Here is a 15,018-nt window from a genome sequence, read left to right as displayed (position 1 = left end):
CGTTGTTTGTGACGGCCATGTTTTGTGGTGAACGCCACAAGGCCGACCCGCCCGGCGGTGCCCTGTGATTTACACACCGGACCCCCTCTCCGGAGGGTTCTGTGGAAGGGATTAGAGATTCCCGAACCTGGATTCCATCACGGAGCGAGGCTGCAGCATTACGGTTGGTCCTAGCAAGGAGGACCCCCCCCCGCCCCCCCCCCCCACTGAGCAGTTTAAGGGCCCCAGCTCACCGCCCCCCACCCCCCTGCCCCCAATCCCTGGCTGAAGACCAGCTGTTTTGTTGGGGTCCACAGGCAGAGAATCTCCACCGCCCCCCTCCACCCTATCCACCCCCACCCGCACAGGTCGCAACTAGAGCATCTTCCAACTCAAGCAAAATGTGGAGGTAAAACATTCGGAAGCGTTTTCTTCCGCACGGGCGGAATGCCTAAAATGAAACACCTAAAACTATAGAGAACCTCTAAGCTTTGATGGTTAAAAGCAGTGGTGGGAAGCGGTCCATCTGCTAGCCTTGCTGTTCTGCCCGGTGACTCATGGCTGTGGCCAAACAGGTGAGTGTGATCTGGGCACTCTGGACTCAGACGCCCTGCTGGGCCTGGAGCTGATGCTGCTGCTTTCACTGTACACCCCTGAAATTCAATTCACCATATACCCCTGAATTATAATTCACTGTACGTACACCTCTGAGAAATGATTTACAGCGCACCCCTGAAATACAATTGACTGCACCCCTGAAATTTGCTTCACAAATACACCCCTGAAATACAATTCACTATACACCCCTGAAATATGGATTTACTGTACACCCATGAAACACGAATAACTGTATACCCCTGAAATATGATTCGCTATACACCCCTGAAATACGATTTCCTATACACCCCTGAAATACAATTTACTGTACACCCCTGAAATACAATTTACTGCACACCCCTGAAATAGGGATTTGCATACGCAGATATGGAAACCTTCTATAAAGACAATGGAACTCATTCCGGTGCCAGAGATAAAAACATGTATATCGATATTTCCATTTATAATTAATATGCATTCCGGTCATTTATATATTTGGAAATTTACATGCATAATTAATATAATATGTGCACATATTGGTTGATTCCAAAGTTGCCTCATTTTGATGTCTCATCTGTTTCTGAATGCTCATAACCGCGCACAAAATCATTAATAACATTATTAAGGAGGTGCTGAAAGAAGAATCGGGGCTGTGTGTAATTATCCAGTCTGAATGCCACTTTACTGCACGGAAAAGGCTTAGAGACTGCATGGTTATATGTAAATGATATTCCAAAATTAATAAAACACATTATTATTTTTATTATTATCTCATAATAAATATTTTTCTTAGTGTACGTGTGGGCTTATGACACCCTTATGTTTCTCATTAAAAGCAGATTTTTTTTCGCTCTCATGGCGCTTTTGATATTTGCAGCTACCCAACGCTGAGGTTCCGGTCTGATAATGCGTGTTGCCACGTGGAGTTCCTGTTGAAATGCTGTTTCTCTCTGTTGTTTTCCTTGGCCTGCCCTGATGACCCACTGCTGGTGAAGCACCCGTGGGCCAGAGAGAGACAGACAGAGACACAGCACTCTGCAGGCAGAAGATTTTCCCTCCTGGAAATAGAATTCTAAATTTTTAAAAAATTGCCAAGAGACAAACAGATAGACAGAGAGACAAATTTCCATGGTTTGAGAATATTTACTGGGTCATATTTAATGCCAATTTGTGGACAAAACAGAGAGCTCAGGGAGTCAGAGAGATGACAGCACTGCATATCTCAGGGTAGTCTTTTCACTGTCAAATATTTTGACAGGTTCTGTTACTTAAGAGCACTTGACACATCACCTTGAAGAGGAATGGACATGACAACTGCCCGTGAAAGCTTAACCTTTCACAGAACGGCCATGCAGTCGAAAGATGTTTACATGTCATACGGTGCGACCTGCTTGGGTAGAGCGACTCAGCGGTGATGCGAAGTTTGGCTTCACGTGACAGCCTCGTGTCTCTTCCCTGCAGATAGCGCATCGGGGGACAGTGATGTCACACATCAGCGTGATCCACACGGCACGCGTTGTCGATTTGGACACACAAAGCTGCCTTAAACCCGCCCCCCCCCCCCAAGTGTGCTGGTTAAGGGAGAGCCAGAGCTGGATGAAGAGAGGAGGGGGACAGTCATTAGAGTCTGTTTGAGATCAGAGACCGCGAGGCTGTGATTGCTGAATGCAGGCCTTTGATTGGCCCAGACCTCAGACACTAACACGGCAGGAACCACACGCGCAGCTCCTGCCCCGCCATTGGCCCCTTCGCACCCGCCGCTGCCATGGAAACGCTAATCACGGGCCAATGAGTCACGGCGGGAGCCATGTCATCGACTCGCCCACCAGCATCACCCCCCCCCCCCACGCCCCCACGCCCCCCACGCCAACATTTTACTCTACCCTATAATTATCATTCAATCCTGCTTATGAATTTCAGAGCTTGAATTTAATCCAGTTTTTATGGGGTGGAGGGCTGGGGGGGGGGGGCAATAAGTGCATAAACAAATGCTTAATAGTTCAGCCTTTGAACATCGATTGTGTAACTCCATCTGAATTGTGAATGTGGAACGTTCTTAGCTTGGGTCAGCGTTCAGTTAAAATCATCCCCAGGGCCGTTTAACTCAAACAGAAACATTTCAGCACATTTCGTATTTTAATAAATCCATTTCACGTTCAATGCAGCTTAGACCAGGGAGTCGTCATGTCAACAGTCCAGCTGGGTGTCCCACAACTGAGCGACTCTTAAAAATATCCAATAGATTTAAATATTTCACACTCGCACACACACATTTGTAGGCACACAACACAGATCCTTTGTTTTCTACGACTCAGATCTCTGTCAGTGTCATAAACTGTCAGTTTATGAGAGGTACATGGTAACACAATGAAATAATATCTTACAGAATGGATTTCTTGCTACACAATTCATATATTTATTCAACCATTTCTGCCAGTTTGGCAAGCCCAGTCGTATTTGTAAGACTGGTTTCAGTACTGCGGCATCCGGCACATTTTGTCAGCCATGATTCTCTCTTCACTTCAGAAGGACAGGAAATTTGATTGGTTTATGACACAATTAAGGGCATCAAATTTAAAACAAGCCCTGTGTAATTATTGTGCAATTACTGTGTCATTACTGTAGTTATTAATTAACTTCACATCAATGTGACCAAAGGGTTTATTAAACCAAATACATCGAAAGGGCCAAGATACAGTACCTACAATGACCCAAAAAAAAGAGGAAAGTGATCAAAAAGAGGGCAAAACTGTTTGCATAACTAATATAATTTCCTTTTAAATGTCAAAATGATATATTGCTCTCAACTGAAATATGAATGAACTTCAAAAAAAAACAAAAAACCTCTGTTGTCTTTCCAAAATTGACAAAAAAGAATTCTGTTTAATTCCGCGGCAGAACTGCGCCAGTCTCATGAAGAACATTACCCCGACCACAAACTGCTCTCAGCCGCTCCAGAGCCAGGGCGCTGCAGAACAGACCCGCTCTCCGCTTATAAATATAACGTTTTATGGCGCCGTTATTCCAAACCATGAGACGGCTGAGTGGGAGGGGCCTTTGGCTCCTTTCTTTGGGAGAGTGGGCGGAGCCTTTAGCCCTGATTCTGATACAGGAGGAAAAGAGTGGGTGGAGCCAAAGCTCTAATTCTGATACCGGAGGGAGAGAGAGGGTGGAGCCTCTAGTCCTGATTCTGGTACAGGAGGGAGAGAGCGGGTGGAGCCTATTGCTCTGATTCTGATAGAGTAGGGGGAGAGTGGGTGGAGCCTATTGCTCTGATTCTGATAATGGCAGCCTACATGATTTGTATAGGGGTGAGCTATGCTCTATTCTGAGAGTACCCAACACTGTATCAGCCTAGCTATGCTCTCTAGAGAGTACCCAACACTGTGCCCACAATGCACTGCTCTCTAGAGACTACCCAACACTGTGCCAACAATGCACTGCTCTCTAGAAGAATACCCAACACAGGGGATGGGCTTATCACTGATACCCTAGGCCACTCACCCAGCTGTAGTCTGCAACCCTTCATTGCCCAGGAAGTTTAGGGGAAAAATCCAGAATAGTTTCTGCGCTAGACTTAGCCCGGGCCCTGGAGCTCTGCAGCGTTGGGGCAGCGGTGATTTTCAGGGTCACGTGTCGTTCCAAGTCAGCAGCACCTGAAATGGAAAACAGAAGTTTATTTCGGGGAGGAAATTCTCGCGGCAGACGGCAGTCGCCACGGGAGACCGGCGGGATTCATACGCCGGGTCCCGATTGGCCGGCCGGCCGCCGGAGAAATAAAAGGAGCGCTTGAGAACTCGCAGACGTCTGTGGCGTGTTTTACTGTACCCTAAATATTTTGAATATGTCGGCGCTTATTTGGGATCAGACATCACAGGGCGGGGTCGGGAGTAACCCGAGAGCTCTGCCTGCTCCGGGTGCGTTTGCACGGGACAGTACGGCGTGGGGCGGGGCCGGGCTGGGTGGGGTGAGGTGAGGTGCGTTTTTGGTGTTGGGTTACAGTGATGTTTTTGGGGGGGCTAGGGAGTGGTCATGCAGAACATCCAAAGGGATGTCCAGCCTGAGGGAAAAAAGAAATGATCTTTCATCTGTGCTTCTCTCTCTCTTATACTTTCATGAAGCACATCTGGCACATTTTCTGAAATCTGCAATATAAATAAAAGATCATTGTATTTTTATCATTATTGTTATTCTGCACTGCATACCCCAGAAGTGTTTACACTGTTGAGTCTCACTGCACGTGTTAAATAATGCTCATCCATCGGCACGGCATCGGTTGATGATGTCGCATCACATGACCCCCCCCTCAGATGAGTGACCAGCTTGTAATTACTTAACGGCTGCCCCAGGCTGTGACCTCTGGCCCCTGAGGGTGACTCAGCGCAGGGGTGGTTTTTGAGGGGAGCGTGAGGTGGCCCGGGACAGCTGCGCTCCCGTGGAGGGCCTGTTTTTGTTTTCGGACGGTTCCAGTAAACGGCCTTTCTGTGCGCTGGAGTGTTGCAGTGACAGGAATTCAGGCGCTGTGTCTGAAGAGAGTCTGTATCACTGATCTCATACGGCCTTTTAATGAGGGCTCTGTGAGACCAGCTGACTCACTGCCCGCCCGCACACACGCGCATACACACACACATGCATACACACACGCATACACACACGCACACACACGCGCGCACACACACACACACGCATGCACACACGCATGCACGCATACACACACGCACACACACCACACTCTCTGCTGTGCTTTTGTAATCATGACCCTGAATGGCAGTCTGTGTCATCACTGTGGTTTTCAGTGCTTAACAGATTTCCCTGTATTTACGGTTTTATTATTTAAAGAGTTTTCATTATCATGGGTTGCATGAGAACTGTTATTATTACACAGAGTTACCTCATTGCTCAATGAGTAAGCATGTTACAGTAAATGGACACTATTTTTTGACACTATTTCAACCTTTTGATTTTTTCTAAATTCTAAGTCAGTGTCCTAAAACTCTGTTGCTTTCAGTTACCAGCAGTGATTGTGACATCCGCATCAGAATGTTCAGTTAAAAACATTCTAATCACATATTGGTGACCATACACCTTAAAGGCTTAACTATTATTATGTGTAATACAATTTTAAAAAGTGTAATTATATACATAGAAATATAATAAAATTAATTATTTACGGTGTACAAATACATATTGTTTAAGAAATTAAAAAATGGAAATGTTTGAGTCAGTTTGCTGTATGAATCAATGATTCATCTCCTAAAGATAACAAACAGGGCCAAGACAGTCAACTGAGAGCTAATCTGGGAGGTTTTGTCCACTGAATTGGCTGGCAATGCTGCTAATAAACTGTAATATAGAAAACATATATTTGACAGAAAATAAAGCTCAGCCTTGCTCTACAAAGCTCCTCATAAATAGATGTTAGATCACAGGAATTTATTATGAGGAATATTTGGGTGGATTGACCCCCCCCCCCCACCGAGATCGTGGCCTCCTCATATATTCTGCTGAGTTACACCGATGACTCATCCATTTAGCCGTTTTCATTCGCTGTCTGTTTTACACAGAATGTCCTCCCTCTGCCACCCCCCCCCCCACAAATAAAGGAATGAATTACTGCAGAGATAAAACGAAGGTTGTTTGGGGGAAAAGGGACCAGACATTTCTCTTTCAGCACCAGACCGTGATGGTGTTGAGCCCTGGTTGGGCTCCCATAATGAAACGGATCAGACCCCCCCCCCCCCAATTGTGTGTGTGTGTGTGTGTATGAGTGTGTGAGTGTGCGTGCACGGGTGTCTGTGTGTGAGAGAGTGAGAGTGACTGTGTGACTGACTGAATGTGTGTGCACGCGTGTGTGTGTGTGTGTGTGTATGAGTGGTGCTGCCAAGCCTGGGCAGTCCACAGCCACACAGGGCCAGGGACAGACTGACAGACTGGCGGGGGAGGGGGGAGGGTGGGTGGGTGGGGGGGTGGTTCTGGACGGGTTTTGGGCCACCCAAACTGGGCCGGAGATGTTTTATTTGGTTAGCTGGCAGCCATTGGAAATTCCATCATTTGAGACTACGCATTAATGATGCTGAAAATCCAGAGCTCCCTCCCTCCTTTCCTCTCTTCGTCTCTCTCTCTCTCTCTCTCTCGGTCCGCCAGTGTGGCTGGGATTTCTATTAGCGCTGTTAAGCGTGGCAGAGCGCGTGGAGTCTGGTTGGCGCTCGGACGGGGGGGTGGTGGGGGTGGGGGGGGGGGGGTCGGTCTGGGTGTCTGGCAGTGTCCTGGCCCTTGGGAGCAACAGAGCCAGAACAAAGCAGGAGAGACAGGGGGTCCTAACATCAGGGGAAACCCCCCTGAGACAACAGAGAGACTATCACTGGGGGCCTAACATCAGGGGAAACCCCCCATGAGACAGCAGAGAGACTACCTAGACCCACAGAGGGAGAGAGAGCAAGAGGGAAAGAGAGTGAGAGAAGGACAGAATGAGAGAGGGAAAAGACAGTGAGAGGAAGAGAGGAATGGGAAAGAGGGAGAGCGCAAGTTCAAAGAGAGTGAGAGAGAGAGGGAGAAAGAAAAAGAGAGAGTGAAAAAGACAGAGAGGGAGGAGTGGGAAAGAGAGAGAGATTCAAAGTGGAACTTTAAGGGCAGAAGACAGTGGACTGTCACTAGGGAGCACAGGACCTCATCTCCCTGCAGTCAGACACGATGGCTAAAGCAGCCGTAACAGACCTCATTAAGAGCGAACCTGAGAGAAACGCGATCCTCTGGGCAGCGTCCAGCGCGGCTGGGGCTTCCGTCTGATTCGAACTAGACACAGGAAGTCTCCAGGCCGTACCCAAAATCATTTATTTTATTTGCCCCCTTTTTTTTTAGATTTTTTGAAAAAACCCAGGTTCTTGTCTGGTGTCGCTAATTGGTTCTTACAGCCAAGGTGAAAAAGGGCCGTTTCCACACTCAAACTGAATTCAATCCCTCTCTCAATTTTCACCTTTTCACATTCATTTTTTTTAAATCTGGAAAAATACGAAAAAATAACTCTCAGTAAGGTGGGTAAAAATAATCTCCAGTTCAACTCTGCGGAAAAGTGCAAAAAAAGGGTCATGATTACCAAGTCTAGAGTCTCTTTAGGTAAGAATGCGTAAGCGTCACCACCACCATGAACCTAACAGACTACGTATCGTGAATGCTTCATGATCATGCTGCACACACAAACCCTGTGGATCCCAGACTGTGGGTTTTGAGTCCTGGTTCTTGAGACTCCAGGTGTTTAAACTCGTTTTGACTCGCTGGGTGACTGTGGTTATTGCCTTGCAGGTTTGACTCCACATTCTTGACTCGTAGTTTTGACTCCAGGTTCTTGGCACCCAATTGTCAATTTAGACTCTGTTTTTTGCCTCCAGGTTTTCACTCTGGGGTTTTGAACTCAGAAACACACACTGACTTACACATGCTTGCAATTTATTTAATAAAAAAAAAAAAATCAAAAGTCCATGTCCATTGGCTGTCACAATACTAGCTGTACATTCAAATTATAAAATGTTAACGTGTGACATTTCTAAATCCCAGCAGTAAAATGTTAAAAACATTTTACTGCAGGGCCTCTCAATAAAATCCTAGTAAAAACTCTTCCTAAAAATGCTCTTCTGTTTGGAGGTCATGCTTGGCCAAGCTTCTAAGCCTTAAATCTTTAACAGACCCCTTATTACTCAACTCTTGCATAAACACAACAATTCAATAAAAATCACAAAAGGATTCAAACATGCCGGTACTTCATATCTGTGTTTCTGGGGCATCCAAAAACATGTAATTTGGAAAAGCGGGGTGTTTACATGGAGGGGGGGGGGGGAGTTGGGGAGATCTCAGTTTGCGCAAATAACAAACACTGCTAATCACTTTGATGAAGATGTACATTAAAAAAACTGCTCCAGTAAACAAGCTAAAGCTCCCAACAGCAGTGATCCTAAAACTCGGAGGGGAAAAACTTTTCCCCAGAGTTCGTCTGTGGCGGGTTGAGGGGGTCGTGTCTGGGTGACTTGGGGTCCTTGGATGGCAATGAACCAGCACACTCTGCTTAAAAGAGCACATATGGATTTCACTCAAGTCCAAGTCATCTCCCATGTCTGGTCACAAATTAAAATCAGATTACAGAGCATTAAACAATAAAAAAGGGGGATTTTGAATTTTCCCATGTCAGTAACAAACAAATCTGAAATTGCCAAATAAGTGCTGATAAAAAAACAGTTGCGAGGTCGCTTTACATGGCCATGTTCAAACTGCATGTGACATGTTGTTATGTAAACATGCAAAGAAAATGGCTTCAGAAAAATATCAACGTCTGGGCAAAGTGATTGGATTAGTCAGTGATAGCAGTTACAGTATAGTACACACACAACGGGGTGACATACGTGCTGTGCTGATCGGGCATTTCTACATATTCACACGGTCCGTCATCCGTTCTGTTTATACTTCCGAACATTTCTGCGCAAAGCTCTGGGACTTCTCATTGGTCCGTCGTGGGCCAATGTCGACCGCATGTGACCTAGCTTGAGTGTGTCTGGAAAGGGAAGGTACAGAATTGCGAGATTGGTTTCCTGCGATCTGATTGGTTCTGGCAGAGTTACGCAGAAACACGAGTGAGTTGCTGCTCTGCCTGAAATCACTGCAAACCACTGGAGCCAGAAGTGTAAGTGACGCTACCCCAGATTCATTAATCAAAGCTCAAACTCATTTGCATTCAGATTGTATCAACCCCCATAATGCAACAGCCAAAATGGAATTTTCCCCTGGATTCAATCAATCTTTCTCCTTGTTCATAGCTTACAAGGCCCAAACAAATTAAATACAAGCGTTTCCGTTCACATTTATGTCCATTGTTTTTGTAGTCACTGAAGTGGATTAAATGTGTTTTCTGAAATAAAATGAAAACTAGCGTTTGTATTTAATTGTACGTTAAGGCCCACGTTCTGAAGCCAGAGGCTGGGGCCCATTTTCCACCGGAGTTAACCTAGACCTGGAGCCTGGGAGTTTGATATGAGTAAATGTAAAAAAATGTTTAAAATAAATAAATAAATAAATAAAAAGTTGAATTTTGACAAAAGACACATGGGCGTCTGGAGCGGGAAGGGCACAGACAGTTCCGGATCAGTTGCTCTTAATGCGCTGATTGCACGTGCAGTCCGTGTGGTTCGGTTTCACCCGCGAGCAGCGAACGCTGGGAACACGCTGGCCGCCCCTGACACGGTTCGGCTCCAATACGTCGCGAAACACAAACGTAAATGTGCAGCCACAGCGCAATTAAATTCTAAAGTTCCTCTATGGCATCGCCCCCCTTCTCAACCTCTTTTATTCAGAAGACAAGCTTGGAAAGACTTACAATAATCAACTCAAGAGAAGTTTATTCTATTCGCAATTCTATCCGATTCCAGCGCTAATTTTAGCGACGCCGAAAATGCTGCACAGCGAGAACGCATGCTCGCTCCTACTTAAAGCAGAAAAAAAAACCCGCTTCAGCGCAGACACGCAGACAAGCAGGCTCCAGCGCGATAGTCTGTGAGACGGTTCTCTCTAAATACAGCGTTTAACATTGTTCCATGGTTCAGTTTACAGGGGGGACGGCAGGGACAGCATCCCGACGGTATTTATCACGAGATAAAAAGCGGACTCCCTCGTTTTCAGATGCGCCCCACACAATCCCCCCACGCCCCCACCCTTGCACTTTTTATGAGACATTGTTGAGCGGCAGTTCGCTGCGGTCGCGAGACTGTGGAGGTTAGGCTAAGCTTCTGTGCGCGTCGCGGTAGTACGTCAGGATGGCAACGTTGATTGGCTGTGGCATGAAAATGACCTTGGCTGACTCGGTGCAACATGTGTGCCTTCATCATTTAAAGCCATGACTAAGCGCTAAAATGTAATTCATAAGGCATATATATATATATATATATATATTTATATATATATATATATATATATATGCATGTCTGTTTTCATGCACACCACTGTTTTAATCTTTAATATTTAACCGATGACTTCACAGAGCTGTCATTTTGGACCAATTAAACTTTTCCTTTTTGTGTCCTTGTGTCCTTTAAGAATCCGACAGACCTACAGTGTTGTTCTGTAATTAATACAATATGAGGATTGAATTTAATAATAGAAATACAGGGTGGATTGTAGCATTTATTGAATAAACTCAGCTTCGCAAGGCTTCCCAATCAGTCAGGAAGGCAAATTCACTGGCTGACAATCTTTTAGAAAAATCCATCTTTTCAGACTACACCTCAGTGTCGCTATTAAATAACGTAAAAAAAAACATGCCTCTTCTCTCTGTTTATCTCACTAATACTCACAGATATTAATCACAGGCGAACACACACTGAGACAAGAAAGAAGGCGCGTGTTAGGTATTCAGGACCGGTGGAAACGAACACGCGAGTCACTCACGGGCGTGTTGGGGACGCGCAGCGCGAGCGGCGGCAAGGCGGGAAAGGTGCTTCACGCATGGATGCACGGCCATGAGCGCGAATAAGTAATGAGCGCCAGGCCCGCCTGGATCCACAGAGGTGAAGAATAACATCTCCCCCGCTAATAAATATTATTTCTGCTAATATTTCCACATGAGAACGGCTGGAGACGGCTCGGCGGTTCTTCGGTAATTGATCATTTTTCCTTCAACCTTTCAAAAATCACACCTCTTCACGGCCAAGCGAGTTATAAATCACTCGACTGATCCGGCTGATATGAAACAGGTTTTAAAAACACTGCAAATGTAGTATAGCCTACTCAACGTACTATACACACAGGCTACTATACAGGAAAACACCAAATGTACTAAATGTCATGTTATTTATAATCTCATATGAGATTCCGGGGGCTAAAACTTTTTTAGTGAGAAACAAATTTGAAAGATGATCTTTCGTGTTTTAATGATAGGTGCAGGAAAGTGCACGGTTTCTACTTTTATGCCACAGTAAGATGTCCAGTGTTAATTCAGCTCCAGCACGGCCTACATATGATTCCAATAGGGATCATATGTAGTTGATTTAACACTGAAAATTGTACTGTGTGGGATATTGAAATTTTTTACACACCGCCTCGTAAATTTTATCATTATCAATGAGCACCAACTTGGCTACACAGCTTCCAAAGCATATTGCATTTTAGTGTTGCAATGGGCGGGGCACATTGATTGATTAATTGATTGCTCCAGAATGAGATTAATGAATGTTATCATGATCAGAATTTAACACGAAACTGATTGTAACGATGTGCTTGCTTTGTGCTCTTGTGTGGCCGATAGCTCTCATCAGCGACGCTAAGCGCGGATGTTTGCGATTATAAACGTAATTTCCCATGCAGTAGCAACGCGTCCCCCATAACCCCCTTCTTCTCTGTTAATCAGCAGGAGCAGCGGAGCTTTCTGGCGGTATTTTTTGATGTTGCCGGCCGGGACAGGAAGTGGTGCATTTTCTAATTGCTGCAGCCGCTCTCGGTCGCCCGAGCATCTGGGATGCACTCCCCAAATCTCTGCTTTGATCCCCCGAAGCCAATCTCATACCTGCCACACGTGACGAACACGCGCGTTCGCGGTTTTTCTGTGATGATGTAGCGTGTCGGCGTACAGCCCGTGACAGTCAACGCTCGCGGATTTTTGCGCTTCTGTTTTTTTTTTATAGGCAGAAAACTGTAGATGCAAAAGAAGGTTGAGACACAGAAGTTCAGTTGAAGATGGGACGTGTAACAAAACGACAAAAAACCCACACTTTCATCCCTCCAGAGCAGAAAAATAATAATTTTTATTTCCAAGAGGAAGACAACGCGCTCTTTGGATTTCGAGAAGGGACCCAAGACGACTTTATTAATCTTTCGCGTATTATGTCACAGCAAATTACGATTTAAAAAAAAAAACGGGAACCGGTTGCAGTCATATGGAAGCAATCTTTACTACAGCCTCGCGTAAAGACAGAGGAGGCTGGGGTGGGGGGAGGAGGGAGAGGTGGGGACTGAAGAATGTCCTTTTCAGCTCCAGCGGCGAGGCTGAGGAGCCGAAAACAGCCCATTTATCACTGTCACGCGCCGCACAGAATGATAGCTGTCCGCATGCAAAGCAGCCGGGAATGAAATGAGCGCCTCGCCGTGAAACGCTTACAGTGTCGGCTTACCCGACCTCTTTAACCCAGCGTCTCTGTGCGTGTGTGTGCGTGTGTGTGCACCTGTGTGTGTGTGTGTATGTGTGTGCGCATGTGTGTGTGTGAGTCTGTGTGTGTACGTGTGTGTGCGTGTGTGTGTGAGTCTGTGTGTGTACGTGTGTGTGTGCACGTGTGTGCTAAGAGCGAGAAGTAGAAAAGTGACTTATGAAACGTGCTGTAACAGAGCTGATTAAGCCTGAGATTTTCCCAGCTCCTGCGCCCCACGGAGAAGAGCGATGAGAAGGAAACCAGTCTGGGAAATGACCGAGAACCTGTCTGGGAAATGACTGGGAACTAAAACTAGTGGCCTATTTTGTGTTTACGGGTCTATCCATAAGTAAGAACAGAAAAGGATAAAGATCGACAACTTCAGTGTTTCGGTCCGAACAATTTGTGCATCAGCACCTTTTCCTTGGCACTCCTCAGTCCAGTCCAGTCCAGTGTTTACCACAGTATTATGATGGTTTCCAAAGCAACAGTTTAATTTCATAGCGGGGAGCCGTGCTCATGTCAGTGGATTCAATCAAATGCATCAATAATCGTAATTTGCAAATATACACAAAGTGTTTTTTCTTCTTCTTTTGAAACAAAGGAAGTGTTGAGTTCAGCAATCACCAAAATTAATCTACCAAACTACATTTGTTGGGGGGGGGGGGAAGAACAATGAACACTTTAGTTTACAGTACTCATTAAGGACAAATGCTGATTGAACCCCCACCAATGTGCGTGTGTGCTGAAGTGCTTTCCCAGGGTGTGCCAAAAAAGCCAATTCTGCTTCGATAAATGATGTGTGCAGCACAGGCCTACTGAACACACACTTGGAAACTGGCATCTCCAATTCAGATGTCGGGGGAAACACGGACTAATGGACTGCTTGTGAAGAAGATGAAAGGATCATTTTGAAAATCAAATAAAATTGCATAAGTCATAAAACAAAATGTCAAACATAACTTCCAACACAGGGTCTTACCCTGTGCTCGTTCCAGCCGAGTGCAAGCAGCTGTAGTCGTAGTTACATTACACAGCATTTATTTGGCAGACGCTTTTATCCGAAGCGACGTACAATAAGTGCACATGCTGTTGTTTGTGTGCTGTCCACCTGTATAGAGCGCTTATGGCAGTTAAGTTTAAGTAATGACTACTGCTGGCCTTTTTCATGTAAGGCAGGCTGCATGATAGACTTTCCTCAGCTAATGAGGAGAATGATCTGGGGGGGACCACAACGCAAGCACACCGAGAGGGAGTGTGTGCGTGCACGTGCGTGTGTGTGTGTGTGTGTGTGCGTACACAGGCACACGCAGAGTATAACACCTGATTTAATAAGACCTTCAGCACATGCAAAACCTTTTAGCACACACAAAACTAATAACACAACCAATCATTAGTGCAAAACAAATACCACAATCAATCGCTGGCCATGTTATTGGCTTTGCGTGCGCTGAAAGGTTTTTCCACACGCTGAAGGTCTTGTTAAATCGCTCATGTATAGCCACAGAACTCCTGTTTCCACATAAAGGCTCGTGCAAGCAGACTCCACCGGGGACGGACACAGGTGTAGCTGTCAGACATGTCCAGCATGCGAGCGATCACTTCACACCTACATACACATCCTTTCTTTGGCTTGGCAGCACCCCCGGCTGGGTGTGTACTCAAGACACCGTTTTCACCCTCTTTACGGGGTAATTAATCTTCGGTTAAAGATAAGAAATCTTTCAAAATGCCCCGTTGTAAATTCCGTAAATTTATGCCAGTTCTTTTTTCTAACCTTTCATTTGGTGTTTTTGAGGACACAGCTGGCGTTTTAGGGGTATACCCTCCAGCCATTCCCCCCTTTCCTGGATGGATTTTTTCGGAGGAGGGAAACTATATTTATATACTGCACAGAACCACTGTGCTTTCCTTTATAAAGTACATGGAAAAACACGGGAGACAGATTTTCTTTGGGGAACTTCGTAGAATTCAGTATCGTGGATCTGACCACTTGGTGAAAACAATCTCAGTAATACAAAAACTGACAATAATAAAAGATCTATTATTATTATTGATATGATTATTATATAAGGAGAAGGGCTCTACCCTGACTTCCTGGTTTAATTTTTCCTCGATTTCAGTCTTCACTCTCCCCGACCATTCTGAGATAAATTTTAGTTCCTTCAGTAACTGCCGGGGCAGTGACGTCACATACATATATCATACTCATAATGATGACGGACCTATGATGCCATCAGTCATAGCTGTGTGACACACGCACGCACAAGTGGGTCCTGTCTGT

General features: G+C 45.5%; 1 protein-coding gene across 3 annotated transcripts in view; it reads right to left on the bottom strand.

The window, feature by feature from the left end:
* LOC135257704 (zinc finger protein 227-like) overlaps nucleotides 1–15,018 on the bottom strand; it is a 144,486-nt gene that overhangs the window by 26,745 nt on the left and 102,723 nt on the right. For all 3 annotated transcript variants that reach the window (XM_064340736.1, XM_064340734.1, XM_064340738.1), the window contains exon 2: nucleotides 4,081–4,232. The gene's annotated coding sequence lies outside the window, so the exon portion shown is untranslated. The remainder of the gene's footprint in view (nucleotides 1–4,080; nucleotides 4,233–15,018) is intronic.

The sequence above is a fragment of the Anguilla rostrata genome, chromosome 6 (genome assembly GCF_018555375.3).
Source record: "Anguilla rostrata isolate EN2019 chromosome 6, ASM1855537v3, whole genome shotgun sequence".
NCBI classification, from domain to species: Eukaryota; Metazoa; Chordata; class Actinopteri; order Anguilliformes; family Anguillidae; genus Anguilla; species Anguilla rostrata.
Note: the sequence above shows the minus strand (reverse complement) of the source record. Positions and strands in the feature narration are given on the sequence as shown.